The sequence below is a fragment of the Chlorocebus sabaeus genome, chromosome 13, assembly GCF_047675955.1.
Source record: "Chlorocebus sabaeus isolate Y175 chromosome 13, mChlSab1.0.hap1, whole genome shotgun sequence".
Lineage (NCBI taxonomy): Eukaryota > Metazoa > Chordata > Mammalia > Primates > Cercopithecidae > Chlorocebus > Chlorocebus sabaeus.
In genome coordinates, this window is record NC_132916.1 from 45,700,976 (window position 1) to 45,711,537 (window position 10,562).

The 10,562-nt window shown below is 38.8% G+C and overlaps 1 pseudogene; it reads right to left on the bottom strand.

Annotated features, from left to right (window-relative positions):
- Window positions 1-1,936: 1,936 nt before the first annotated feature.
- Window positions 1,937-2,087, bottom strand: LOC119625595 (U4 spliceosomal RNA; annotated as a pseudogene).
- Window positions 2,088-10,562: the final 8,475 nt, after the last annotated feature.

Here is a 10,562-nt window from a genome sequence, read left to right on the forward strand (position 1 = left end):
AAAAAAAAAAAAAAGCCTGGGTGTGGTGGTATGTGCCTGTATTCCCAGCTACTTGAGAGGCTGAGCTGGGAGGATTTCTTGAGCCCAGGAGGTCAAGGCTGTAGTGAGCCAAGACTACGCCATTGCCTGGGCAGCAGAGCAAGACACTGTTTCTAAAAACAAACAAACAAAAAGGGGGCTATGAAAGATGTTTAAATCTGTGATCTTCAAAGCAGTGAAAAATAGAATTTTATATGCAAAATCTCATACAAACACCCTCTCCTCAAGACTACATTATGATCTGTTACCTGTTATTACACTTTTGAAGTTGAAAATGAAACAGAGAACTAGTTATTTTGCCCAAGGCCATGTAGCTAATAAGGGGCTATCATAGGATTTAAAGCTAGATCTATCTGACAACAAAGTCAGTACGATTTCCACCCCACCACATTGCAAAGGCAAAGCAGTTTTCTCCCAAGGCTTTTGTTTTGACTGCATAACATCACCATTGCTGTCTTTATCTTTTTATTTTCTGTTATGACGGCATCATTAATTACCAAGTTTTTCATGTCACCTTTTACCTACGTCTTTACTTACATTTGTGTGTGTGTGTGTTTGTTGTTTTATTTTGTTGCTTTAGGAGGAGAATGTTGCATTTTCGACACCACACTCTTTACTTTTCGAATTATACATCTCCATAGTGTTTATGTGTGTATCTACTTTTAAATACATAGATTACTTTTAAAAGAATATAAAATATGGTCAAAGTGATTGTATTTTGGAAGAGGAGTTGAGTGGTAGTGTGAGTAAAAAACCTGTTTTTCTTTGTATAATTTTTAGTTCCTTTGGAATATCATAGAATGTTGTACTATGCGCATATTTCATTGATTGAAAATTTAAAATGTTTCAGTTTTGTGGACATTTGGGATACTAAAGACTGTTAGAAACTGGTTGTAGTGCATAAATTTGAAACAGAAACAAAGGCTTGGCATGTTGGCTCATGCCTGTAATTTCATTACTCTGGGGGGCTGAGGCAGGCTGACTGATTGAGTTCAGGAGTTCGAGACCAGCCTGGGCAACATGGCAAAACCCCATCTCTGCAAAAAATTTACTAAAATTAGCTGGGCGTGGTGACATGTGCTTGTAGGCCCGGCTACTCTGGAGGCTGAAGTGCGAGGATCTCTTGAGCCCTGGAGGTCGAGGCTGCGTTGAGTTGTGATTATGCCTTTGCACTCCAACATGTACAAAAGACATTGTCTCCAAAACAAAAACAAAAACAAAAACAAAAAACAATCTTACATCATGGCTATGTTGCTAATTGATGGATTCACTGTTATACCAGATTTTATTAGGTGCCACATAATCCAAGTTCTTTTGATATTTAGAGCTTAAAAAACAGAATACATATGCAACAATAGCTGCAACATAGAATTTTAGAATCAGAAGATATCTTATAGATCATTTAGTACTTGTAAGTAATCAAGGAAAAAAATATGTCTTTGGACTCTGTGTTCATCATGGCTTTTATTGCGGGGGGAGGGGGAACAGGCTTCTCATTGTGTTGCCCAGTCTGGAGTGCAGTGGCGCAATTTCGGCTCACTGCTGCCTTGACTTCCCAGGCTTAAGTGATCCTCCCACCTCAGCCTCTGGAGTAGCTGGGTCTACAGATACATACCACCATGCCTGGCCAATTTTTTTGTATCTTTTCTAAAGACGGGGTTTCATCATGTTGCCCAGGCTGGTCTTGCACTGCTGGGTTCAAGTAATTCACCTGCCTCTACCTCTCAAAGTGCTGGGATTTCAGGTATAAGCCAGCATGCCCAGTCCATATGGTAAGGGTTGGCATGGTGAAATTAATTCATAGGAAAAAGATACCCAGAAAAATGACTCTCATAATATGCTCTGAATATAATGTATTTTCTCTTGGCCATACCTTATTATCATTATTTATTTATTTTCTTTTGTTCAGTATCCATAAAGACACTCAAAAATCGCCCATGCTGACTACATTTCAAGTCATCATGGTGGGTTATTGGGAAGTTTTCAATTAGCAATAATCACACATTAGATAAACCTCACTGACTATGATACTGCCACTGTGCAGAGGTAGGTAGGCCACATCTTTCGGAAAGACATTTACATGGAGGATTTGCATCAAGAAAATAATTTGCTTTATTTTCTGAAGGTTCTGACTCTGGGAATGCTTTATGTAACTGTTGTGACACTTTGGAAGCAAATATTATTCAGTAGCAACAGATTTTTTTTTAAAATATGACTGTTATTACTGTCTAGTTAAATGTGTGTATGAGTGTGTGCATGTGTATTTTAAGTTTACTGTGCTACATTATCACGACCGTAGTAAGCAGTGTGATGATCACAAGAAATTGACAATGGACAGTGATGCTCATGATAGCTGAAGGTATAAAACAGCAATGCCAGTTGAATATTTATTACTTTTTAAAAGGTGTTTAGAGTAAAAGAATCCGTAGTGGAAATAACTTATCTGGATAAAAATTCACTCTATTCATTTTATTTAGGTTAGATATTTTCTGATCACTTAAAAAACATCTTAAATAAATTACTTTCACTTGGCATGAACGCTTTTTTCAGTCAGTGGTTTACATTTATTCTATTTTTGCTGTTTATTCCTTCTTATATCTCATAGTTGCTGTCTGAGAATATTTCTCTCTGAAATACATCCTTTAGATTTTTTTTTAAGGTGGTGAGCTCTTTTTAGTTTTTGTCCGATATTTTGTCCTAATTCTGGTATGATATTTTATTTTTACTGTTTTAAAAAAATTCTAACATTTCTTTTAAAATTTCTTTTTCTTTTTCTTTTCTTTTCTTTTTTTTTTGAGACAGAGTCTCGCTCTGTCGCCCAGGGTGGAGTGCAGTGGCCTGATCTCAGCTCACTGCAAGCTCCGCCTCCTGGGTTTACGCCATTCTCCTGCCTCCGCCTCCCGAGTACCTGGGACTACAGGCGCCCACCACCTCGCCCGGCTAGTTTTTTGTATTTTTAGTAGAGACGGGGTTTCACCGTGTTAGCCAGGATGGTCTCGATCTCCCGACCTCGTGATCTGCCCGTCTCGGCCTCCCAAAGTGCTGGAATTACAGGCTTGAGCCACCGCGCCCGGTTCTTTTAAAATTCCAATAGGTTTTCTCACCACCTGGAGGAACAGGTCATGTTTGGTTACATGAATAAGTTCTTTAGTGTCATTTCTGAGATTTTGGTGCATCTGTCACCCGGGCAGTGTACACTGTATCTGATGTGTAGTCTTTTATGCCTTGCCTCCTCCCACCCTTTCCTCTGAGTCCCCAAAGTCCATTGTATCATTCTTAGGACTCGATAAGAAATTTAAAGACATTGAGTGAATGAATTTAAAATGTATGCAACCTCGTCTTCACACGTTGGCAGTATTTCATGTTTTGGTAGCTTCTCTGGTCATTTTCCCCTGTGGCCATCTTTAATAATGAGTCATACTCACTGTAGTAGAAATAATATCCATAAGCAAGAAAATCATTTATGGATTCTGCCAAATACATGAATTCACTGACACAGAAAAGAAAAATGGAACTATGATATGATTTTCACATTGGTAGACTCACACATACGAACACTAGGCAACTTTTTTTCCCCTAATAGCTCCTTGCTTTGAAAATTACTTATCTCCTTCCTATGTTGAGAAAAATGCGTCTTTGCTCATGACTTTCCACTACTATGTAATGTCACATCCTGAGTTTACTCACACCCTGGCTAAACTTTCAATCTGATTTTTTTTCTTTTTCCTCTCTCACTAGGGTATACTCTGACAGTTTTAATAAGAATATCTTTGAGACAAATTTCAACTTCTTTTTTTTTTTTTTTTTTTTTGAGACAGAGTCTCCCTCTGTCACCTAGGCTGGAGTGCAGTGGTGCGATCTCTGCTCACTGCAGCCTCTGCCTCCTGGGCTCAAGTGATTCTCCTGCCTCAGCATCCTGAGTAGCTGGGATTACAGGCACACGTCACCAAGCTTGGGTCATTTTTGTATTTTTAGTAGAGACAGGATTTCACCATGTTAACCAGGCTGGTCTCAAACTCCTGACCTCAAGTCATCCACCTGCCTCGGCCTCCCAAAGTGCTGGGATTACAGGCATAAGCCACTGAGCCTGGCCAAATCTCAACTTTTCTGAATATTATTTTCTGTGCAACTCTAGTCAATTGACTTTGAAAACTTAAAAATATACTTCAGGAGAAATGAACAACTTTGTATTTTGGACATCATTTCTGAGGAAGTTTTGATTCAGTACATCTTACATCTGATTCTTTGACTTTTGTTTTAGGTCAGGTCAGATATAGCATATTTAGAAAAGATTGTTATATAACTTTACCTACTAAATTAACCATGTGAAAATTCCCTTTCTAAGAACAAGATAATGAGGCCCTAAATCAAGTTCTGTGCAGAATTTAGGTATAGAAAATTAAATCATTTTTAGCACCCACAGTTTTCTTTCAACACACTGGCACTTTCAACTGACTTCACCAATTAAAAAAAATTAAGTCAGTGTTTAGAAAATTGCTATTTGACACATCTGTGGTCTATTAAATAATGATTAATGTACAAAAAAACACAAACAAAATTTGTGGTTAAGTCATGACGGCACTAGTTATTTTTATCACCATAAGTTTTCATACTTGTGAGAGCATAATGAGAATCTTCTCATTAGCCTGGTATGTTATTACGCTATTCTCAGAGGTACCTAGGGGTGGGTGGCCAGCAGATGATGTAACCTTTCAGTTAGGGAAAAGCAGTGCTCCTGGATATATATGGCAACCTCATTTTAGAAAGTGTTCTTTTTCTAAGAAGTTTAAAGAAAGGATAACTGCAATTTCTTTCTCTGGATCATAGCATGCCACGTTAATACTCTTAAACCATAAATGTGTTTGAAGAATTAACTAAGCCACAAATATTTTATGGATTAAAGCTTCATTGGCAATATTTTCTCTATAATTTAAATTTGCTTTTGATGGTACTTATGATAAGTTTAGCAATTAAAGAATCTTAATTGGTGTTTGGCTTAATTTTTTTTTTTTTTTTTTTTTTTTTTTTTTTTGAGACAGAGTCGTCGCTCTGTCGCCCAGGCTGGAGTGCTGTGGCCGGATCTCAGCTCACTGCAAGCTCCGCCTCCCGGGTTTCGGACATTCTCCTGCCTCAGCCTCCCGAGTAGCTGGGACTACAGGCGCCCGCCACCTCGCCCGGCTAGTTTTTTGTATTTTTTAGTAGAGACGGGGTTTCACCGTGTTAGCCAGGATGGTCTCGATCTCCTGACCTCGTGATCCGCCCGTCTCGGCCTCCCAAAGTGCTGGGATTACAGGCTTGAGCCACCGCGCCCGGCTGGCTTAATTTTTTTTTTTTTTTTTTTTGCAACAGGGTTTCACTCTGTTGCCCAAGCTGGAGTGCAATGGCTTGATCTTGGCTCACTGTAACGTCTGCCTCCCAGGCTCAAGACATCCTCTCGCCTCAGTCTCCCGAATAGCTGGGACTACAAGCATGAGCCACCGTGCCTGGCCAATTTTTAAATTTCATGTAGAGACAGGGTTTTGCTATGTAGCCCAGACTGGTCTCCAACTCCTGGGCTCAAGCAATCCTCCCACCTAGGCCTTCCAAAGTTCTGGGATTACAGTTGTGAGCTGCCGCCTCTGGCCTGTTTGAATTTTTAAGAACACCAAAAGTCACTTATGGTCTAATAGTTCTATCCATTTCAGACTGAATTTATACCATCAAATCTGCCCATATATATTTGTCTGTGTTCTTAGCCATGATTCAATAAGCACCTCCCAAGTTTTCAGGCACTATACTTCCTGTTGGTGGTCCAAATATAAATAAAAGCTGGGTCTGCTCTCAGGGACCCTCACAGTCTAGATGAGGGAGACACCCTTTGTCAACTCTGTGGTAACAGCCTTTGTTAAATTCTATGGGAGGATAAGAGAACACGTAGGTAAAGTGGAGAGAGATACCATCTCTCTCAAGGATTTACAAAGGGAGTAAAACTGCCGTGAGACTTCAATGGCTGAACAAAAGTATCAAAAAGAGCCACTTCTGACTGGATTTTTTTTTTTTTTTTTAATTTTGAAATATCAATTTGAAAATTGCTTCTAGATTCAGAAGAAGACCAATCGCACAAGTTGGGACTTATGATTAAATAAATGTAAGGAATGGTGCATTCTCCACTTCCTTCTTAGAGATTCACTGGATGCATTAACAGATTAAAGGCTCAGAAAAACTGCATTAAATAAACCTGTTAATATTAACACACTTTTTTTTTTTTTAATGTACACGACTATGGAATATCCCTATTATAATCTCTCTTCTGCAGCATGTTTTAGGAAAAGAATCAGAGTTTTCTTTAAGATAAGACAGTTACGAGGCATAGGGATAAGATAGGGAGAAATTTGAGGCTGGGGCCCATATAGAGAGATATAAATGAGATAGGATTTCATTAATAACAAATGTCTATTTTGAAATTAATATGTATTTTAAAATTATGGAATTTTTTGATGCCCTTGTGAAACGGGACAGGTTCCCTTGCCCCCTGGCGGGGTGTGCGAAGTGGGTGTGGCTTGTGTCTTCAGTGCGCCACTGCTCAAACCTCTAGGGGAGCGCACAGATGGGCAGGCTGCAGGGCTCTGACCCCTCGGCAGTGTCTGAGGGTGAATGTTTACAGCTGAAGCCCCAGTGGGTGTGTGTTGCATTGTGCTCTGTTAATTTTGCTCTTTTAGTGTAGCCGTCTGTAGGTGGCTTATGCTAGTCAGCTCAATCAGACCCCCGCCTTATCCCAAGGATAGAGGGCTTTCTGTATCCTGAAGTTCTTGCCTTGGGGTACCATAAGAATTGGATTACATGTGGGCTTGGAGAATGAGTGCAAGGTTTTATTGAGTGGAAGTCGCTCTCAGCAGATGGAACCAGAAGAGAAATGGTTTTCCCCTGGAGTCGGGCCGCTTGGTGGCCGGGATCTCCCTCAGCGGCCCCAGCCAAATTCCATATTGTTCTGCTGGTCAGTGGCCTGCCTGCCGGTGCCTGTCGGTGCTTTCCTCTCAAAGTCCAGCCACCTGTGTGTTCCCCCTGTGCGTGTTCCTCCACCAGTGTGCTCCTCTCAGCATTCAGCCGCTTCCGTGTCTGCCTTGCTAGGGTCTTGGCTTTTTATAGGCACAGAATGGGGGGTGTGGCCGGCCAGGGTGGTCTTGGGAAATGAAACATTTGGACTGGAAATCCCTGTTCTCACCTAGGTCTGTGGAGGTGGAGCCCTAGCTGGGGACCACAACCTCTTCTACCCAGTACTTCCCCTGTCCCTATCATTTAAAGGGACCTTCCCTTCCCTTCCCTTCCCAGCATCTCCCTTCCATATCACTTGCTTTAAACACTTACGCAGAAATTAAATTTTCGTTTAATTTGAACCAGCAGAATACAGTTAATAACAATGTATTCTTGAAAACTGCTAAGAGAATAGATTTAAAGTGTTCTCACCATAAAAAAGATAAGTATGTGAAGTAATGTTTATGTTAATAAGCTCAGATTAGCCATTCCAAAATGTATATGTATTTAAAGACAACATGCGGTACATCATAAATATATACAATTTTAATTTGTCAATTTAAAATATTGCTTGCAAAAAAAAATGAACCAGGAAATTCAACTTTTGTGAAAGTTTTTCATAACGTATAAGACCATCATGAAGCCGGGTGCAGTGGCTCACACTTGTACTCCCAGTACTTTGGGAGGCTGAGGTGGGAGGATTGCTTGATCCCAGAAGTTCAAGACCAGCCTGGGCAACATGCTGAGACCTTGTCTATATGAAAAAAAAAAAAAAATTTAAATAAAGACCATCATAAGAGATTCTTTAAATGGTATGTGCTGATTCTCTTCACTAATGTGCTCTTTGAAAGAACTATGCAGTTTCTTTTTTTAAGATCCTGGCAAAATACAGCCATGTTAGTTATATTTATTGCTGTCAGTTTTTTAGACAGTTATAGCTGTGAATAACATCAGTGGACAAAATCCATTTGCTGTCTGTGGCTGGAAATTCTACAGTTTTTGAAAGCTAGAATTACTTGGGAGTGGCCATTCAAATGTGTCATGAAGGAGATAATAACCTCACTCTTTCCCCTTAAAATCTGGCCCATATAAAATGCCAAAATGCTTATATTATGTTCAAATTAAGTCTGATTTTGTAACAGTTTCTAAAATTGGAAAAGGGATGGCATATTGCAAAATTTACATAAACCATCTCATTCTCGGTGAGATGAAACGTTTGTAGTAAACATTAAGAACTCTGTCACTCTCATGCTTTCATTTTCCAAGAATTTGACACAAATTTTGGAGTAACATATCCTAGATACCCAGTGAATCTCTTTTCCTTTAGCTTAGAGAAATTTTTTTTGTGTATGTTTCTCAAAACTTTGAATTTACAGGTGACTGCAATATCAAGTCCACATTCCTCTTCAAAACACAGAAAATGTTTTTATATGGAACACTAACACTAAAAATAGGAAAGCTGTTTTGGCTTATAACTACAGAAAATTGTAACATTTAAGGAGAGGAGATCAAGTTTAATTGCTATGTTGTTAGCTAAAGTCTTACTTTGCTTCTATAAATATGTTATATTTAACCTATAAGGATCTGTTTTTATAGTTCTTTAAATGAATTAAAAATATGGTGGTTTTTTTCTCTCATTTTGCATCATTTGGCGTTAAACATTTCTTTTTTACATTATTCATCTTCTGTTTCAGTTCTTAGCTTTCTCAAGAAGGAGTCTCTCTGTTCTTTTTTTATGAGATGGGGTTTTACTCTGTCACCCAGGCTGGAGTGCAGTGGCGTGATCAAGGCTCACTTCAGCCTTGACCTCCTGGGCTCAAGTGATCCTCCTGCTTCGGCCTCCCGAGTAGCTTGCACAACAGGCGTACACCACCATACCTGACTAATTTTTCTGTTTTTTTAGAGACAAGGTTTCACCATGTTGCACTGGCAGGGAGTTTCTCTATTCTTTACATGTCCTTTAGTTATTTATATGTAGTTAATTTCTTACCAAGTTTTCTTTTTATATACTTTTTAAATTTCTTATATTTTAATTATACAAGGTTGTGATGAGAAATTTGTTTTGTCATAGCTTTGGGCATATTTATCCCCCTTCTTCATTTCCTAACCAATTAGAATGGATTCCTCTTTCTCTGTAGAATAACTACTTGCATATTGTTGTTAAAGATTTCCAATAGTCTCTGGAATATTGCATGCCCACAATTTCTGTCTTTAATGAATACCACTTTTCACACTCCATAAGAATTGTTGGAATTAATAGACTAAAAAACATCTCTACATGTAATTTTTTAAATCCTTCAATAAGAAGTGGCCAGGTGAAGAACACATTCTTTATAGGGGGCCTTCCCTTATGCAGGGAGCGGAGATCTAAAATGGATTAGTATTGGAGGAATACAGGTTTGCCCCTTGAGGCCATTTGAAAAATAGTGGTAGATGGATGTCAAATTTGGATGTGAAGAAATAAAAATTTAGCTAAAATAGTTGATTTTGGAAGTCAGAGCAACGTACATATTTGGGTCAATAAAATGCTGCACTGAGCAAAGCTCTACCTCCTACCTGTTTAATATCTGTGTGGGAGGGAAAATTTGGACTCCGCAGAAAACAAGCCCAACAAGAATTAAAGAGCCAAATATTTAAATATTGCGTGATTCATTTTCTCTGAGTAACCCCACTAGGCTGTCGACGTGTCTTAATGCACACATATCAACCAAAGTCCTCACGGATCAGCTTGCCTCAGACAAAGCTGACTCAGGGAAGCATAAGCAGCAGTGTTGAGATAGATTCTAACTCGTTTGTTTCTTCATACAGTAGGGGCTATTATAACATGTTAGTAAAAAAATTAACAGCCATAAGAAAACAAAGAAATAAATGGTCAGTATGCCAACAATTTAAGCATTTGTCGATATTGCAAACAAAATCAAAGTGCTGTTTCATAAAAACGTATTTCAGAAATTTTACTGATACTGTTTTGATATAAAACAATCTTTCATGCTTACTAAAACTTAATTTAAGCCATTTTAGAAGCCAACATTTTAATGAAAAATATTCTTTTGAATAATTTCATGTCAAATCAATGATTCCATAATTTTTAATGCAGACTTGTTTTTATGTTAGATTGTTTAGGAACCAAATAAGATGTTTTGGGGAATTTCATGTATAGGAGAATAGTGGCATTTGGGTCAAGTGTGGTGGCTCACACCTCTAATCCCAAAACTTTGGGAGGCCAAGGCAGGTAGATCGCTTTCGCCCAGAAGTTTGAGACCAGCCTAGGCAACATGACAAAACACCACCTCTACAAAAAATAAAATAAAATAACAATTAGTTAGTGGTGTGTGCCTATACTTCCAGCTACTTTGGAAGCTAAGGTGGAAGGATCACTTGAGCTTGGGAGGTCTAGGCTGCAGTGAGCCATGATCATACCAATACACTCCAGCCTCGGTGACAGAGTGAGACTCTATCTCAAGGAAAATGAAAAAAGAGTAGTGACATTCCACGTGTCTGATAAACTCTAA